We start from the raw sequence: 17,198 nt of genomic DNA, 5'->3' as shown, positions 1-17,198 counted from the left end.
CCAGGAATATGTTATAGCCAACAAGCGAAATAAATCTAAAATAATATTTGGGGAGTTGATAAAAAGGTCTTCAATTCTACTTTAAGTTGCCTCCCAACGACAGCTGAAAATCAAGCATAGGGTCCGTGATGTTTTTCGAATTTATTTTGTTGTTGGTACTATAAGCTGTATACACAATCAACTTATTATTATTAATATTACTTGCGGCTACGCCCATTGAGGCATCTAGGGGCACTTGGGGAAGGGGTTTGCTTTAGTCGACCCTACACTTCAAATTACAAAAATGGAAAAAAAGTTTATTTCTTTTCTATGAGTAATTGTAAGACTAAATAAAATATTGAAATACACACAATTAGCACATTGATATATTCAAACAAATAGCTCAAAAATATTCAGTTTTTTTACTAAGGGTGCTGCCACTTTTACTACTAGCAAAAATAGTCGCTAGTTATAAAATCTGGAAACTTAATAGGTATTCCAAAAATAATCTATTATATATATTACTATATTATTAATATTAATGCTGTCACGAACACAAATAAATATGATCAAAGAGTTTATTTCTGATCACCAGAAATACTAGGACATGGACACTTTCTTTTAAAACAAAAACGATATATTCCAATGAATGTTTCTAATTGGTACTAATAAATGTTACTTAAGGGAAGAAAAAAAAACTCAAGTCCACAGTTAAAAAAATACTTAATATTTAGATTGATAAAAAAATTTCAAAATACACAGCTAGAAAAGGCAGCTTATTTTCAAGAAGAAATGTCCCATCCCATTCAGAAAAACTAATAAGTATCTTCCTTGAAAAGCAGAGCCAAATCAGTCTATGTAGCGGTTAGCTTTATCCAGATAGGCATAACATGGATATGAACATACAGAAAAGCATCATTTTACTTTATATTACAGATATTTTTTATTGATATGTTTCATCAAAATGTTGTTAGACATTTTCACGTATTTAAATCTTGATTTGTCCAAAATTACACATTCCATGTCTTTTTAATTTCTCCACGAGTCCACATTCAAAAATGATTTTTGTATCAATCTCTCATTAATGACAGACATACAGGGATAAGATAATGGATAAGAAATTATTCTTGCTCCATATTTTCAATAATTACATATGAGAAAATGGGTTTGAAGATTGTTGATTTATTTGTTAATCATTAATTTTAATCAATCTCGCTGGAAATATATAATGCTTACATAAACGTTTATTTTAAAGCTTTTGAGATTTCATTTATCTATTGAAAATAATCAAATCTTTTCAAAAACACTAAAACCAAAATTTAAATTCTAGGGTAGGAGAAAAAAGTTAGGTCAAATATGCAAGTGTTGTCAATAAATCACACAAAATGATATTTTAAAGTCTGTTTAATGACAGACCGACAGACAAATAAACATAACATATTCATTATTTGCTTCGCTTCTGAAAATGAATATTAGTTATTACTATTAGTAACATGAACATTAATGTAAACAGATATTAGATAATTTCCCTCTGAGTGCCAAGTCGAGCACAGAACCCCCTCTCCCCCTTATTAGATAATTTCCTTTTAAGTGCCAAGTCGAACACAGAACCCCCTCTCCCCCTTATTAGATAATTTCCTTTTAAGTGCCAAGTCGAGCACAGAACCCCCTCTCCCCCTTATTAGATAATTTCCTTTTAAGTGCCAAGTCGAGCACAGAACCCCCTCTCCCCCTTATTAGATAATTTCTCTCTGAGTGCCAAGTCGAGCACAGAACCCCCTCTCCCCCTTATTGCCTAAGACAAATGGGAAGATATTCTTTGTTATTTTATCACTCTTTATGTCAAGTTAGGTATTGGATAGCCCGGCAGGGTTAGGGCTTCACACATTGGTTAGTGATAGAATAGTTATTTCTCGCATCGTATTATAAACGACTTTCCGCGGATATAGAATATACAATTATAAGATTAGAACCAATTTTTAGCCCCGAGATGCCGAAAGCACGGGCTAAAAAACTGGTTATAATCTTATGATTGTACATTTCAATATTCGTAGAAAACTGGATATAATACGATGCTAGACATAGTTTTTTCGTATGGATGAGAACCGGTTCCTATCCACCGGATTCGAATGAATACGAGAAAAGATATTATTTCATTAATTTAATTCAAGATTAAGGTGGGGGGGGGGGGGGCTTGATCAGTGTTCGATAGGCACTTCATGGTAAAGTACCAATATTATTATCTTTGTAATATTGATTATCATAAATTATGGTTTTTTTATTACTTATAGTTGGTGATGGACCGAAATTGGTTTTGCATTTAGCTAAATTAGAATGTCGAACGGACATACGGACAAAACTTAGTTAAGGAGTATTTTTTTAAGCACGCGCTCGAGAGCGCATAAATAATCTAGTTATTGAATAGCTGCAAAATCTAAAACATCTCCCAAGCTAAACAACATTCGGATCATGGAAAGAAAACAAAGTCATTCCTTAATTAGGACAGAAGTCACCTTCCTAGGAAGGACATAAGTAGCTTCCCTTAAGTGAGAATTTGTTAGATGAAGGGCATAACTTGTCTCCCTTAACAAAGATTTTGCAAGATGAAGGACATAAGTAGCCTCCCTTCACCACACAAAACCTAGCTTTTTGGTCCTTCACATAGCAAAATCTTGCATAAAATAGTTTATCTGTCCTTCACTTAGCAAATTCTTGCAAAACATAGCATTTATGTCCTTCACGTAGCAAATTCTTGCAAAACATAGCAAATTCTTTTAAAACATAGCAAATTCTTGCAAAACATAGCATTTCTGTCCTTCACATAGCAAATTCTTGCAAAACATAGCAAATTCTTGGAAAACTTAGCATTTCTGTCCTTAATATAGCATTTTGGTCCTTCACATAGCAAAATCTCACAAAACATAGGTTTTTCTGACCTTTTTCTACCAGGAGATCAGAACTAAATCAGAACACACAAAACAAGAGTTTTTACATAATACATTAAGATTATCAATTATGCATTTAACTCTGCATAAATTATGATAATTCATTATTAATACCCCTCCCCCCCCCCTATTTAAAATTTACCCCTGCATAAATTATGATAATTTATGCTGAGTTAAATGTACTGTTTGAACTTCTATCTAACAGGATATGAGAACTTAATCAGAACACACATAACAAGAGTGTTTACATAGTACATTCAGATTAACAATTATTCAATTGGCCCCTTTCCAGTCCACCATATGCCTTGGGAAGGAGGTTGAGGAGCATTTTATGCAGCCTAAATTCCACTATGCTATGCCACTTTTCCTAAAAGGCGTCATAGCTGGCCTCTTTTGTGTCCATCATATGACATGGGAGGTGAAGCCATGTAGGAAAAGTGGCATTGCATTCTTGGGAATTTAGACTGCATAAAATGCTCCTCAACCTCCTTCCCATGTCATATGATGGACTGAAAAGGGGCCAGCTATGACGCCTTTTAGGCCCTAGAATGCAATGCCACTTTTCCTACATGGCACCATAGCTGGCCTCTTTTGTGTCACAACCTTCCATGTCATATGATGGACACAAAAGAGGCCAGCTATGACGCCTTTTAGGAAAAGTGGCATAGCATAGTGGAATTTGGGCTGCATAAAATGCTCCTCAACCTCCTTCCCATGTCATATGATGGACTGAAAAGGGGGCCAATTGAATAATTGTTAATCTGAATGTACTATGTAAACACTCTTGTTATGTGTGTTCTGATTAAGTTCTCATATCCTGTTAGATAGAAGTTCAAACAGTACATTTAACTCAGCATAAATTATCATAATTTATGCAGGGGTAAATTTTAAATAGGGGGGGGGGGAGGGGTAATAATAATGAATTATCATAATTTATGCAGAGTTAAATGCATAATTGATAATCTTAATGTATTATGTAAAAACTCTTGTTATGTGTGTTCTGATTTAGTTCTGATCTCCTGGTAGAAAAAGGTCAGAAAAACCTATGTTTTGTGAGATTTTGCTATGTGAAGGACCAAAATGCTATGTTAAGGACAGAAATGCTAAGTTTTCCAAGAATTTGCTATGTTTTGCAAGAATTTGCTATGTGAAGGACATAAATGCTATGTTTTGCAAGAATTTGCTATGTTTTGCAAGAATTTGCTATGTGAAGGACATAAATGCTATGTTTTGCAAGAATTTGCTATGTGAAGGACATAAATGCTATGTTTTGCAAGAATTTGCTATGTTTTGCAAGAATTTGCTATGTGAAGGACATAAATGCTATGTTTTGCAAGAATTTGCTATGTTTTGCAAGAATTTGCTATGTGAAGGACATAAATGCTATGTTTTGCAAGAATTTGCTATGTTTTGCAAGAATTTGCTATGTGAATGACAGAAATGCTATGTTTTGTGAGGTTTTGCTATGTGAAGGACAGAAAAGCTAAGTTTTGCAACTTGAAGGACATAAGCAGCCTTCCTAATGTAAGAATTTGTCAGACAAAGGACATAAGTCACCTCCCTTAAGTTAGATTTTGTTGGATGAAGGACATAAGTAGCCTTCCTTAGACCAATTTCCAGTGACTTCTGTCCTAATTAGGAATGGCTTTGTTTTCTTTCCATGATCCCAACATTCAACAGAAAACCAACCCTTCGATTGCACGACCTTTGTCTGAGAAGTCCTAACTGTGCATAGTAGTGAGTAGCGCCAGTTTGTGAGCTAAGGTATTAACCCTACTTTGACGTCCCTAGTTATGACGTCCCTAGTTATGACGCGGTGTCGGGCCGAGATTCGAACCTATCATGCGCTACGTGCTAAGCCATGGCCGCGGGTTTTTATACAAACCCCAACTCCCTCCCTTACATCCAAAGCCTGATTATAAAAATAATCATGCATAGTCATACATTAGGATAATAAATCACCACTTATTTATACCAGACCAGACCTTAATATTTATATGCTATACATAATACATACCTTCAAAGCATACAGAGAATGGATAATAAAAGAAAAACAAATTAAACCAACCTATCTTTAATTATTGTTACGATCAAATTTGATTTTGAATAAATATTTGAATTAAAATAGGGCTATGCAATGTTTTGAACATGGAAAGCTAAAAATTATTTTATAGCTGTGGCTTCCAATTAGGGATTCCTTAGAAAAACCGGCTAAACTTTCAGCTCAGTTATTGTAATTTTTTTAATGCCCTATACCCTTTATTCCATTCATATAAAGATTATTCAACAGCTAGGTTCTATAATATATCCACGTAATATAGTATATACAAGTAAAGGTAAAGAAAAATACCATCCATTAAAATTATCTCAACGGCAACTAATAAAAAAGGGTAATTATTGTAGTATGATCGACCTTTGTCAACGTAAGTGTATAGTTATAAATAGTTAAATTGTTAATATGTCGATCTATTGTCAGTCAAGCTGACCATAAAGTCGATGTAAAATTTGTAAAAAAAAACATTCCAAAAATAGCATATTAATATTTTTTCATTAAGTACCCAGTCGACATAAACTATTGAAATTTCATATCAATTTAGTATCAATTTGGAAGCAGCTTGTAGTGTCTAATAAAAATGACGTCATACAATACAAATGACCAATTATAAGGTAAGAAATTATTTTACCAATGGTCATTTAAAATTTATATTGGCCTATCATTGGTCATTTGTATTGTATGACGTTATATTTTATTAGGCACTATAAGTTACTTCCAAAAAAAGCATAATGAAAGTCAATAAAATAGCAGATGATATATCCGTGTTATTATGTAAATCCATATTGCATATGAATAACTTTTCCTAAGTATATTTTATTATCATTATACAGTCAATATTGCAGAAGTATCAATGTTATCATCATTAGGACTTGGAAGCCGCCAATCCAAAACGGACGCGAATCTTTCCTTTATTACCGCGGCTGTAGATTGTTGTAAAAGCTAGAAGCAGCAGTTGACTAGGGGTTATCTCAAAAAACGTCTATCTCACAAAATATATAATTATAAATCTATTGCTTGCTAGAATTAAAACTGGGTGTTTAAAGTAAATGTGTACTAGGCGTTATTTGAGTAAAGCCCTGACTAGCTGCAAATGTTCGGTCAAATAGACGACCATAAGAAGTGCCCCTATCTGTAGAGTGGCTAATAATGATTATGTTTTATTTTCCAGTAGGATTTACATTTTGGCTCTTGGGTAATATATGTAGATTGTAGACAGTTTCTATGGTTCCATTGGAATTCAGTCCACACGGGATTCAACCCACGGAATTCAGCCCAGCGGGATTCAACCCAACGGTATTCAGCCCACACGGGATTCAACCCACGTGATTCAGCCCACACGTAATTCAGCCCACATGGGACTCAACCCACGGAATTCAGTCCATACGGGACTCAACCCACGGAATTCAGTCCATACGGGACTCAACCCACGGAATTCAGTCCATACGGGACTCAACCCATGGAATTCAGTCCATATGGGACTCAACCCACGGAATTCAGTCCATACGGAACTCAACCCATGGAATTCAGTCCATACGGGATTCAACCCATTATATATCTAAAATTACCAGTTTTCAAAAATATTTTTTTTTAAATTTAAGAACTAAATTTTTAGAAAATTTTAAAAAAAAAGTTTTGAAAAAGTTTATGTAAATTTTTTTTATTGTAGAAATTATTTTATAAAATATGCTTTATAAAAACATTTGAGAAAAAAAGAATTGTTTTCTAAAAATTTGTTTCTCAAATGTGAATAAAAAAAATTCTTTGTTTTTAAAACTGAGAATTCAGTCCACACGGAATTCAACCCAATATAAAAAAAAAATTCTCAGTTTTAAAAACAAATATTTTTTTTTCAAATTTGAGAAACAAATTTTTAGAAAATAATTCTTTTTTCTCAAATTTTTTTATAAGGCATATTTTTTAAAATAATTTCTACAATAAAAAAAATTAAAAAAACTTTTTAAAAAAAATTTCTAAAAATTTTGTTCTCAAATAAAAAAATATTTTTTTTCAAACTGATAATTTTACATATATAATGGGTTGAATCCCGTGTGGACTGAATTCCGTGGGTTGAGTCCCGTATGGACTGAATTCCGTGGGTTGAGTCCCGTATGGACTGAATTCCGTGGGTTGAGTCCCGTATGGACTGAATTCCGTGGGTTGAGTACTGTATGGACTGAATACCGTGGGTTGAATCCCGTGTGGGCTGAATACCGTGGGTTGAATCCCGTGTGGGCTGAATACCGTTGGGTTGAATCCCGCTGGGCTGAATTCCGTGGGTTGAATCCCGTGTGGGCTGAATTCCAATGGAACCATCTACTAATGGAGCTAACTGGCAGATGTAGTATTAATTGAATTAAATTGAAATTCATTGTTTAATTTCATTAATACAATAGACTAATACTCACTTACTTTATCTGCTACAGGATAATTCAATACAAAAATGACTTCAAAAATTTTGTAAATCGGTCTCCAGAAGCAACAAAACAACAGGGTAAAAATAGTTATTTATCGCATCGTATTATAGACAGCTTTCCATGGATATTGAAATGAAAAATTATAAAATGAAAACCAAATAATTCGATGCTATACATGATTTTGCAGCATGGCTGAGAACCGGTTCCATTCCACCGGATATTAATCGGTTACGAAGCCATACAGGAAATGTATTTTTTTTTTCATTTAAGTTATTGTGTGTTTAAAAAGCTTTTAAAATAATCAAGCTCTTAAAATTTCTAAAAGCGAAGCTTTTTCATAATTAGTGTCGGTCCGTCCGTCCGTATTTATTTTAAAAATTGTCAGTATCATTCAAATCTTTATTAGGATAATTTTAACTTTTTAATATGCATATAAATATTCCTTTTTTCCCTGTACTTAAAATATGTTTGAGCCCACTTAAGTGTGCCAAATAATTTTATCCTTATCTTCACACCTAATATGTAGAGTTGAGTTCTTGAAGAAATTTTAAATTAAGTTCAATAACAGTACAATATAAGAATCGTTATGTAAGTATTTTTTCCACACAATTAACATACTTACTTTCTGGTAATAATTATAGAGTTGCTACGTCTAAACACTGCACCTAACTGTTACAAGGATTCATCATGCTAGGTTTGAATTTGGTAGGATAATTCCAATAACATAGCACAGAAATTAACTTTATAAGTTATCTGTTATGTACTAATCGACCCACATTAGAGAAAAGCTTCGCTTTTTAAAGTAATTCACTTATCTAATTTGATGTTCTAAATAACTCAACTGTATTTTAATCAATTATTCATGAATTTTGGTATTTTTTTTTGCGCGGATCCATTCATTAATAACTTTATCTTACACTAGTGGCTACGCCTCTAGCATATTATGACCCGAAGGGGGTGAGATGGTCTAGATAAATAGCTCAAAACCACCTCAAGACCTAAATCTGAAGTTAAAAAGCCTTTAACCAACACTGGGCCTATGTGAAGCTTACCTAAATTAGATACCCAATTATTATTGAGACCTTAAGCTTCAGACAAAAACCCTTACTACATGATTTTATAGAATATCAATAAATCCAACTTATTAAATATCCATTAAATATCCATCTATCTATCTATCTGAATAACTATGACATAGGGTGACATTACTGATTAAAAGTTAAGCATCCAAACTTTTACAAATTTTACATCTTCAATTGCAAAAGTTTTAACATTATCATAGAAATCCAATCTCTTTGATACGGCCCCCTTCAAAATATTACACGATTTCAAGGTGGATATGATATACTGGGACGATTTTCTATATGTAGCGCGGCCTTTTATGAAAATAAAATACTCCGAGGAACTAATGAGTGACATGTGTTATGTGACAAGAAATTATGAAAACTGAACAATGCTTATCTGTACCAACCAATTAAAAAAGTGTACAAAGTTTTTTAGGCAATGAAATTTAACGTGCTTAGAAATAATTGATTACCTGTATAAATTACCGTCTAATTTCTCTCACTCTTTGGGTTCAAGAAATATTTTATTTACAAAACAAACCTACTCAAAGTGGTTAGGAATGCATTGTTTACAAATTAAATTACGTTGTTTTTATAATATTTCTTTTTTATTAGTAAGGTTTAATTGTGTATAACGCCTGAACATAACAATGCCATTAACAATCCTGGGTGTCCAGTAATAATTGGCCCAGAATAGGGGAGTATATAGTGTCTAGTAGTATTTTCAACCCACCTATATGAAATTTAATTTGGATAGGGGAGTTAGAAAGGTTATGGCATATTATGGATATTATTATTAAGCTTACCCTCCTTGAGATAAATATATAAATGAAAGGTTCGACCAAATAATTTTATATCTATAATACAAAGTAGAACGATGTCTGTCTGTTTGTCTGTCTGTTTGTTTGTTTGTAGCGAAGGATCCCGCTAACCGCTGAATCGATCGGGTTCTCCTTTACAGGGTAGCTTCTCATAGGTCCCGGAAAGGTTTATAACTATTTTCTTGGGGGGTGGGACAACCCAAACCCCCCAAAAAATAAAAATACCCCCCCCAAATTTTTTTTTTTTTAAACTAAAATTAAAATAGTGGGGTCGACTACATCCCCCCCCCAAAAAAAATTTCCCCCCCCCCAATTTTTTTTTAAATTTTCCTTTAAATCTAAAATACGAAAAATTGGTTTGATCAAACCTCTTAAGGCAAAGCCCCTAGAGGCTAGGGGTGAAGCCGCTAGTATTATATAATTCAAAATATTTTTTATTCTGTTTCGACCACAAATTTCATAACATAGTTTTAGAAAATCTATTTATTGTAAACGAAATAAATTTTTTTTGGCTTCAATGAGCTTGCAAGATAATAAAGGTACTTTTTTATTTGAATGTTTGTATATTACACGTTTTGTTTAAGTCAAACATACATTAATTCATGAAATTATTCATAACTTAAAATTTGGTAAAATATAATAATATTATAAAAAAATTACAAAAAATAAGGATATAACAATAAAAAGCTTAAGCTATTTAGGGTAAAATTTCAAAAATTCAGGCAACATTGTTCTCTCCCTCCCTACTAAACCTAAAAAATCAATCATCTCTTACCTTATAAGGTGAGTGAAGTCAACACACACAAAGACTTCAGTTAAATTTTGAAAGTTTTACTTAATCACAAATTTTCAAGTTTTCATAAGATTTTAATTTCACTTTTCATTGGGAACATTTTATCTGAAAAATAAACAGAGTTTTTAAAATTTCAAGTACAAAAACATTTTATAGACAAACTTTTGGAGACTAACTCGTAAGACTTGTAATGTAGTTAAACTGGTACTTTTTATAGTACACTAGCGGCTACGCCCCTAGAAGCCTCTAGGGGCACTTAAGGTAGGAGGGGAAAAAGTCGACCTTATCCAATTTTAAATTTGAGTTTCAAAAGAGTAAAAAAAAATATTTTTTTTTTTTTTGGGGGGGGGGGGTGAAGACACCCTCCCCAAAAATAGTTTAAAACCTTCCCAGGACCTATAAGAAGCTTCACTGTAAAGTAAAACAATATCGGTTCAGCGGTATGGAGATCCTTCGGGACAGACAAAAAATGCTTACTACTTTATATTATAGGATTGTAAAATACTACTAGCTTGTTCCAGATGCGCTTTTATGGACATAATTATCTTTATTATAGTAAAATTGCACAAAAAAACACATTTCTTGTTGCCCTGAATTTGCAAAAGTAGGTAATAAATCAAATGTTTTTATGTAGAAAAAGTAATAAAAGGTGTAATTGAAATTTATTACCAATAACTTTATGGGAAACATCTATTTTATTATGCCATTTTACTACCATTTCAAATCATTATTATGTTTGTGTTGAATTTTTGTTGTTCTTAGAAGTTTTGAATTGTGTAGATTTTAAAAAAGGAATATAAATATTTTCATCCTAATATTTTTTTAAAAGTAACAGGTTGAATGAATGGTTGTCTGTGTCTCTTTCTGTTTTTTGCTTGTTAATATATCATAAACCAATTAAACAATAAGGTTCTACTGTACATGTAAACTGCATATAGGTTCCATAAAAGCTTTTTACCTATTGAAAGGTAAATTATTCGAGTAAGAAATACAATTTATTTTATTTTTGATATGATAATGACATATACCGATAATTCTTCATTTTTCAAAGAATAATAGCGCCTTTGAAAGAACGTAAACTAAAGGTACGGGATGGGGTACATTGGAGTATCACCATTCACCACATGTTAGCCTGCGGCGGCATTAGCATAAGGCAGCGTGTCGGCTTGATGTCGGGGAGGTGTTGCGTTCGAGTCTGGACCACACTGCATCATACTATTGATGTTAAAAATAGTAACTTCTGCTGCTATTTCAGGCGCATGATATCATTAGTAAGAGTAGGGGGAATGCCTTGGCCCGACGAAACTCACTTAGGACTTACAGATAAAGGTCGTAAGCAATTTAGACAAACTGCAACCATTTTTTTCACTCTTTTAAGGCCAACTCTCAAAACAAACACCTTACTTTTAATTACGCAAAAATGTATAAAAATATTATTTTCTTGTATTTAAAGCAAAGCACTACAGACGTTGTGACGTACAGTACAAAATTTAAGAAAGCTTCGCTTTTAGTAAAATATGGACAAGACAGTTTGACTGGAAATATCCACAAAATTCAAATTCCAATATTTTCTATTCAGTGTTAAAGGTGCATGTCAACTGAAAGAAAAATACTGTCTTTAACATGAGTAGATTTAATTTTGAAGGGACAGTCTAGCTTAGGATTTAGCGGCTGTAGATTTTAATACTAATAGCTGAGGATTATCTAAATCTATACAGGATATCTGCAGATCACAGTGCCGTAGAAATATCTCAAAAGAATGCAGAGAGAAAATATTTAATATCATTAAATATACAGTTGGATTTTTTCAAGGTAACCAAACGCCAATTCCAAGTTTTGAGTTTTGTAGAGTCATCAGGGGAGCTATAGTAAACCAATTATGGATGCTAAGGTGTACATAGAAAGCTATACAAATTTTAGGGTTTATCTTTTTCCCAGCTCCCACCAGAAGGACGAAAATAACCTTAAAAGCAACCCACTGTAGTAGATCGGATAGTTAATACAAATCTCTTTTATTCCTGCTTTCAACAATTTCAATATGTTTAAACATACAAAATTTAAACTGAACACACAAAGAAAGGAATAGTATTTTGTAAGTAGAACAGGAATGTTTGTCTGTCCAGGGAGGGAGGGGACATTTGGCTGATTATTACACTATTATCAAGAGTTTCATGATAATGTTTTCTATTATCAGGTTTTGATTGATTGGTTCATTAAGTTCAGTGTCCAAACGTTTTAACTTGTGAACTACAATTTTGTGAATCATCATTGGGGATGTATAATATATATAAATTTATCAGCTATTGTCTTATCCCTTTAGATGCCTGTCTAACAAAACTACATATGTTTAATGTTATGTTAAGGTAATGAGGTTAGTCAAATAATGGTTCCTTCAAAAATCGTAAATGTGAATTTTGAACACACCTTTTTCAAGCACTGTTTTAAATTTTTGATATTAACTTACAAGAATTACAAGAAAGAAATAATAAACAATAATGGTTGATTCAAGTATTGAATTCTGTCTTTAAAATGAAGAGAAGATTGAAGATTGAGGATTAATTAAACTATTTATTATTTTGTAATGGTTTACAATTTTTCTTACATTTTTTACTTTCTTTTTATTTCTCTCTCTCTCTCTCTCTCTCTCTCTCTCTCTCTCTCTCTCTTTTGGTCTCTCTCTCTCTCTCTCTCTCTCTCTCTCTCTCTCTCTCTCTCTCTCAGCCTGTCTTTGTCTTTTCTATTGTATTTTCATTATTTGATATATAATTACTTTTGTATGCTACGCGTCTATGAATGTTTTCAGTCTTGTATAAAAAAATATTCTGTTTTTTTTAAGTGTAAAATAAAAGTATACAATCCGAGAATATTTAGCATTTACAGACAAGCAAAATAGAATAACATTGGGAGGAAGGGAACATTGGACTTTTAATTATATTTATATCCAAAGATTCATAATGCTATTCCTTTCCCTAGGCTTAAAACTATTGGGGACTTTTATTGATTGTTTGGTTAAAACTAGCAGTGCCAAAGCGTGTCAACCAATAATTAGAATCCAAAAATTTTCGTGATCATCATTGAGGATGTACATAAATATACATCTAAACGCCCTTTTAAAAACATAGTATTCATGAGTCCTTTCAATTTACTCATACAATACAAATGACCAATGATAGGCCAATACACAGACTAAATTACCTATGGCAGGCCAGTATATATTTTAATTGACCAATGGTAGGCCAGTATGACGTAATTTTATATGCAATATAAAGAACTTTTTCATATATATTTGCAATATATGATCTTTATTATTGTCTTTTAAAAGATATGCGCAATTTAAAAAAAGAATATAAAACATAACTATTACATGGTATATTAGCTTAGCGCATCAAAGCATAAAGTAAACTAAAATCTGTTTTGACATTATGCAAATAGATCTTATTGATCTTTATGGCTGGTGTCATCCTTGTTAGGAAGAGTTAATTTAATATGAGTTAATGGGTATTAAACACAGTAAAACTTTGACAAAACATTTGCTACAGAATCATAATTTCATTTAAACTGACTAAGCCAATAAGCAAAATATCCAACAAAAAAATATATACATTTGTGTTGTATTTACTTCAAGGGGAGTTTTACAATTGTAATTTGTAACATAACGGCTGTCACCAAGTTTATTTATGTCTAATGATGCCCTTGCTAACATTTATGATTTGTAGACAATATAAGCTGGAATAATGTTATGTTAGGAAATATTTTTAAACCAAATACTGCGTCATATGAACTATACAAGAAAATAGTCATTAACTCTCGAGGTCTGTATTTAGTAAGGCTTTTCTAAAAGTAGACTTTTCCTTTTTTTCACATAGCAAGAATAACGCAATATAAAGTGTAGTATTTGTTTATTTATATAAAAGTAACAGGATGTCTTAATGTCCTTTGTCTATCTGTAAATTAAAATCTCCAATATTTTTTTAGTTGGTTGGGGTGCTAATTCGATTTCTAGATTTTTAAGTTTTCGTGATTTTATTTCCTAATATTCGAGTTAGACGGCTAATATTTTTAGGGATTAAATAAGTTCACAGTTTACATATCCCCACAATGTTTCATTAAGATTTTTACATATTGGTTGAGGTGCTATATCGATTCCTAGATTTTCACATTATAAGATTTCGGGATTTTTGTAGTTTAATTTTTTGTTATAAAACTGCTCTATTCTATCAATAATTTTTGAGCTTTGCTACTTATGGATGTTGTCATCCTTGTTTAAAACTAAAATTAAACGTTAGGGTCGACTCCCCCCCTATCTAGAGACGTATCTGCTAGTAGTATGTAGGTTGACAAGACGATGCACCTTTTTTTTATTACATGGCAAACTAAATCTTAAAAGGACAGTACATTTTTTTTTAAATTTTGTATTTGATAACTAAAAAACCCTTACATTTGAGTAAAGACAGCAGGAATTCATGGAGGAACAAGGTGTCCGTATTCTCTGGCCTTCACAGTCAAAAAGAGAGATGCGTCTGATGATGATGATGACATTTGAGTACCCCAAGGCCATATAAACTCTATGCATATTATCAGAAATTAAAGCATATTATTTTTTAGCTTCTCTTACACCTAAACTTGAAAAAATATAGTTCAAGTAGTGAACGATTGCCATGATGATTAGACACAAGTATATAAATTAGAATTTTTTTTTAGCTTTTCTAACATATCATTTCGTGCATCGTTAGTATTTAATAATATTAATTTACCAAAATGTATAACTCTATGTTAAAAATAGTGTCCCTTTGAAATAGAAATGCACAAACAAATGCACAAAAAAAGAAAAGTAAATAAAGTTTAATATTACAAAACACCGACTCTCATAGAAGTATAAATACTTAAAAATAGCCTTTTTTAGAACCACAAGCAGCTAAATGGTGGATTAATTTCTTACCCTAAAATTTTTTTTAAAAACCAGAAAGATAACTCATAATTATTCTTTGTACAAAGCAATTTGTTTTACTTTTATTTTGTATTTTAGTGATTGACACAAAAACCTTTCTACTTTACATTAAACAGAACATTACAGAGATTAGAAAGGACATGTACAAATAAATTGTATAATAGCTTTGCCCATTAAAAATGTAAAAAGAATGTGGTAATATAAAAATTACTGCATTTTTTATGGTAAACATAACTCAATTCAAGGACTAGACTAGGTATTATATTGAATTCCGATAGATTATATGCAGATTAGTTACAAGAATGTCAACATCCATAAAAGTATCGGAAAAGCTTCCCTTGATATTGTAGCCACTGACGTAAAATTATTCACAGAACATTGTGGTTTTTGTGGATAAAAATTAGGAATGTACATACAGCTTTATACATTCTTAGTACTTGTTTCTTGGAAAAAGACAAGTAAAAAAATAGTTATTCATAGTAAATGGCTGTATATTTATCTGACACGTGAATATACCTTAATTACTAATAAGCTTTGCTGCTAAGAGCTTTGATCATAAAATTATATTTATCCAATCTTAAGAGCATATTCAAAACATTACTCGTTTAAAGGGTGATTTTAAACAAAGTTGTGTTTAATAGTATCAAAATTGGCTTGACAATATGCTTCTGATTTTCATAAAATCAACTTTCTAGTATTTGCATTCTCCAAGTTAATGATTCTATAAATTCAAATTATTCTGTAAATATTTTTAAAAATTATGCAAGTTGAATAATTAACATGAGTTTGAACTCGATGGTAATTTTAGGCCATAGTGAAAAAAACGACCTGATGTCTTTGATAATAGACGCCACTTACTCATAAAAGAATACAAGCATTTTATAGGATTCCGATAGATGATGTGTAGATTATAGGGGGGCAGTATGCGGCATGTTTTACAGGAATATTAAACATTTGGGTTTGTAAAAAAACAAGGGAGATCGTGCACAATAGTAGCAAACATAACTAGAAATTTTTACTTTTTAAATTATTTTTAAATTTAAAAGAATGCATGGAAAAATTGGCAAGAGAAAATAAGGTAGAAAAATTTGAATAAAACATGCAGGTTTTTGACAATATGTATAATACAATTAAGCAATCTAAAACTTAATATCTAAATATCTACAGAATTTGACTTAAAAATGATTAACAATCTATAGTTCCAAAAATGGCAGATCCAATCATCCCTGTATATCTTTACTTTACATGTTCACAACTTAGTCAAATAAGAAATACAGTATGAACTACAAATATTTCCTAAAAATCCTGTCTAATTAATCCTTAATCTAAAAATAATGGGTTCATTTCTCGGCTCAAAGTGCGTCATAAAAAAAACGGGGAATTATTGTAAATAACTTGTAAATATATAAAAAATAAATTATTAAATAAAAATTGGACCGAAGGACAGTCAAGATTGAATTTAAAGGCCCTGTAGTACAGTTACCCTAATTATGTCAATGTAAATAAATATAACTATAAAAATTGATGTAATCTAAAATGTATTAAATTATTTGTAAAATTAATCTGTAATTTACTACTAATAAATCATATCATATCATATCATGAATCTATTTCAGCCATATCTTATGCGTGCCAGTTTGCCTGGTGCACATCATTGACATGAAATATGTCGTTCAATGAAAGTGTTGGTTTTATGATGTAGTTGTTTATAAGTACCTTGGGATCAAAAACAAAAAACTATAACTTTTTCAATTAATTAAATAGACCTATTAGGTAACAAAAGTAAACGGTGTCAATTTTTAAAAGGTGGTATACATTACTATTTCCTGCAAAATTCTTTTTATATATTTTTATAGTTAGTGTTCTTCGTTATGGATAAACCTTTCAAAGTTCTAGGGTTTTTAAATCTTCACAAATTAAATAGATAAGCATTCTCTTCTCAAAATATCTAAAGCACATTATTGCAAGTTTGGAATCTTTAAAGGAGAAAGTTTAGATACTGATATGTATAGATAGATAAATATATAAAGATAACATTGTAGCAAATATTTGAAGCTTTGTGATGCGGATAATATCAGGTAAAAGATTTCTCCCAAATATTATCCATTATGTGGTTGGCAGGATAGCAACTAGCAGGCTCCATCCAGCCCCCAACCATGGTCATGGCTTTTATTGCAA

The 17,198-nt window shown here is 31.6% G+C and overlaps 1 protein-coding gene across 5 annotated transcripts in view; it reads right to left on the bottom strand.

The window, feature by feature from the left end:
• LOC145319582 (uncharacterized) overlaps nucleotides 1-10,179 on the bottom strand; it is a 189,079-nt gene extending 178,900 nt beyond the window's left edge. For all 5 annotated transcript variants that reach the window (XM_080161791.1, XM_080161789.1, XM_080161792.1 and 2 more), the window contains exon 1: nucleotides 10,055-10,179. The gene's annotated coding sequence lies outside the window, so the exon portion shown is untranslated. The remainder of the gene's footprint in view (nucleotides 1-10,054) is intronic.
• Between the last annotated feature and the right edge of the window lie 7,019 nt (nucleotides 10,180-17,198).

This window comes from Acartia tonsa, chromosome 5 (genome assembly GCF_053477335.1).
Source record: "Acartia tonsa isolate MP-2025a chromosome 5, ASM5347733v1, whole genome shotgun sequence".
Taxonomy (NCBI): Eukaryota; Metazoa; Arthropoda; class Copepoda; order Calanoida; family Acartiidae; genus Acartia; species Acartia tonsa.
The sequence above is the reverse complement of the archived record's forward strand: the minus strand, read 5'-3'. Positions and strand labels throughout refer to the sequence as shown.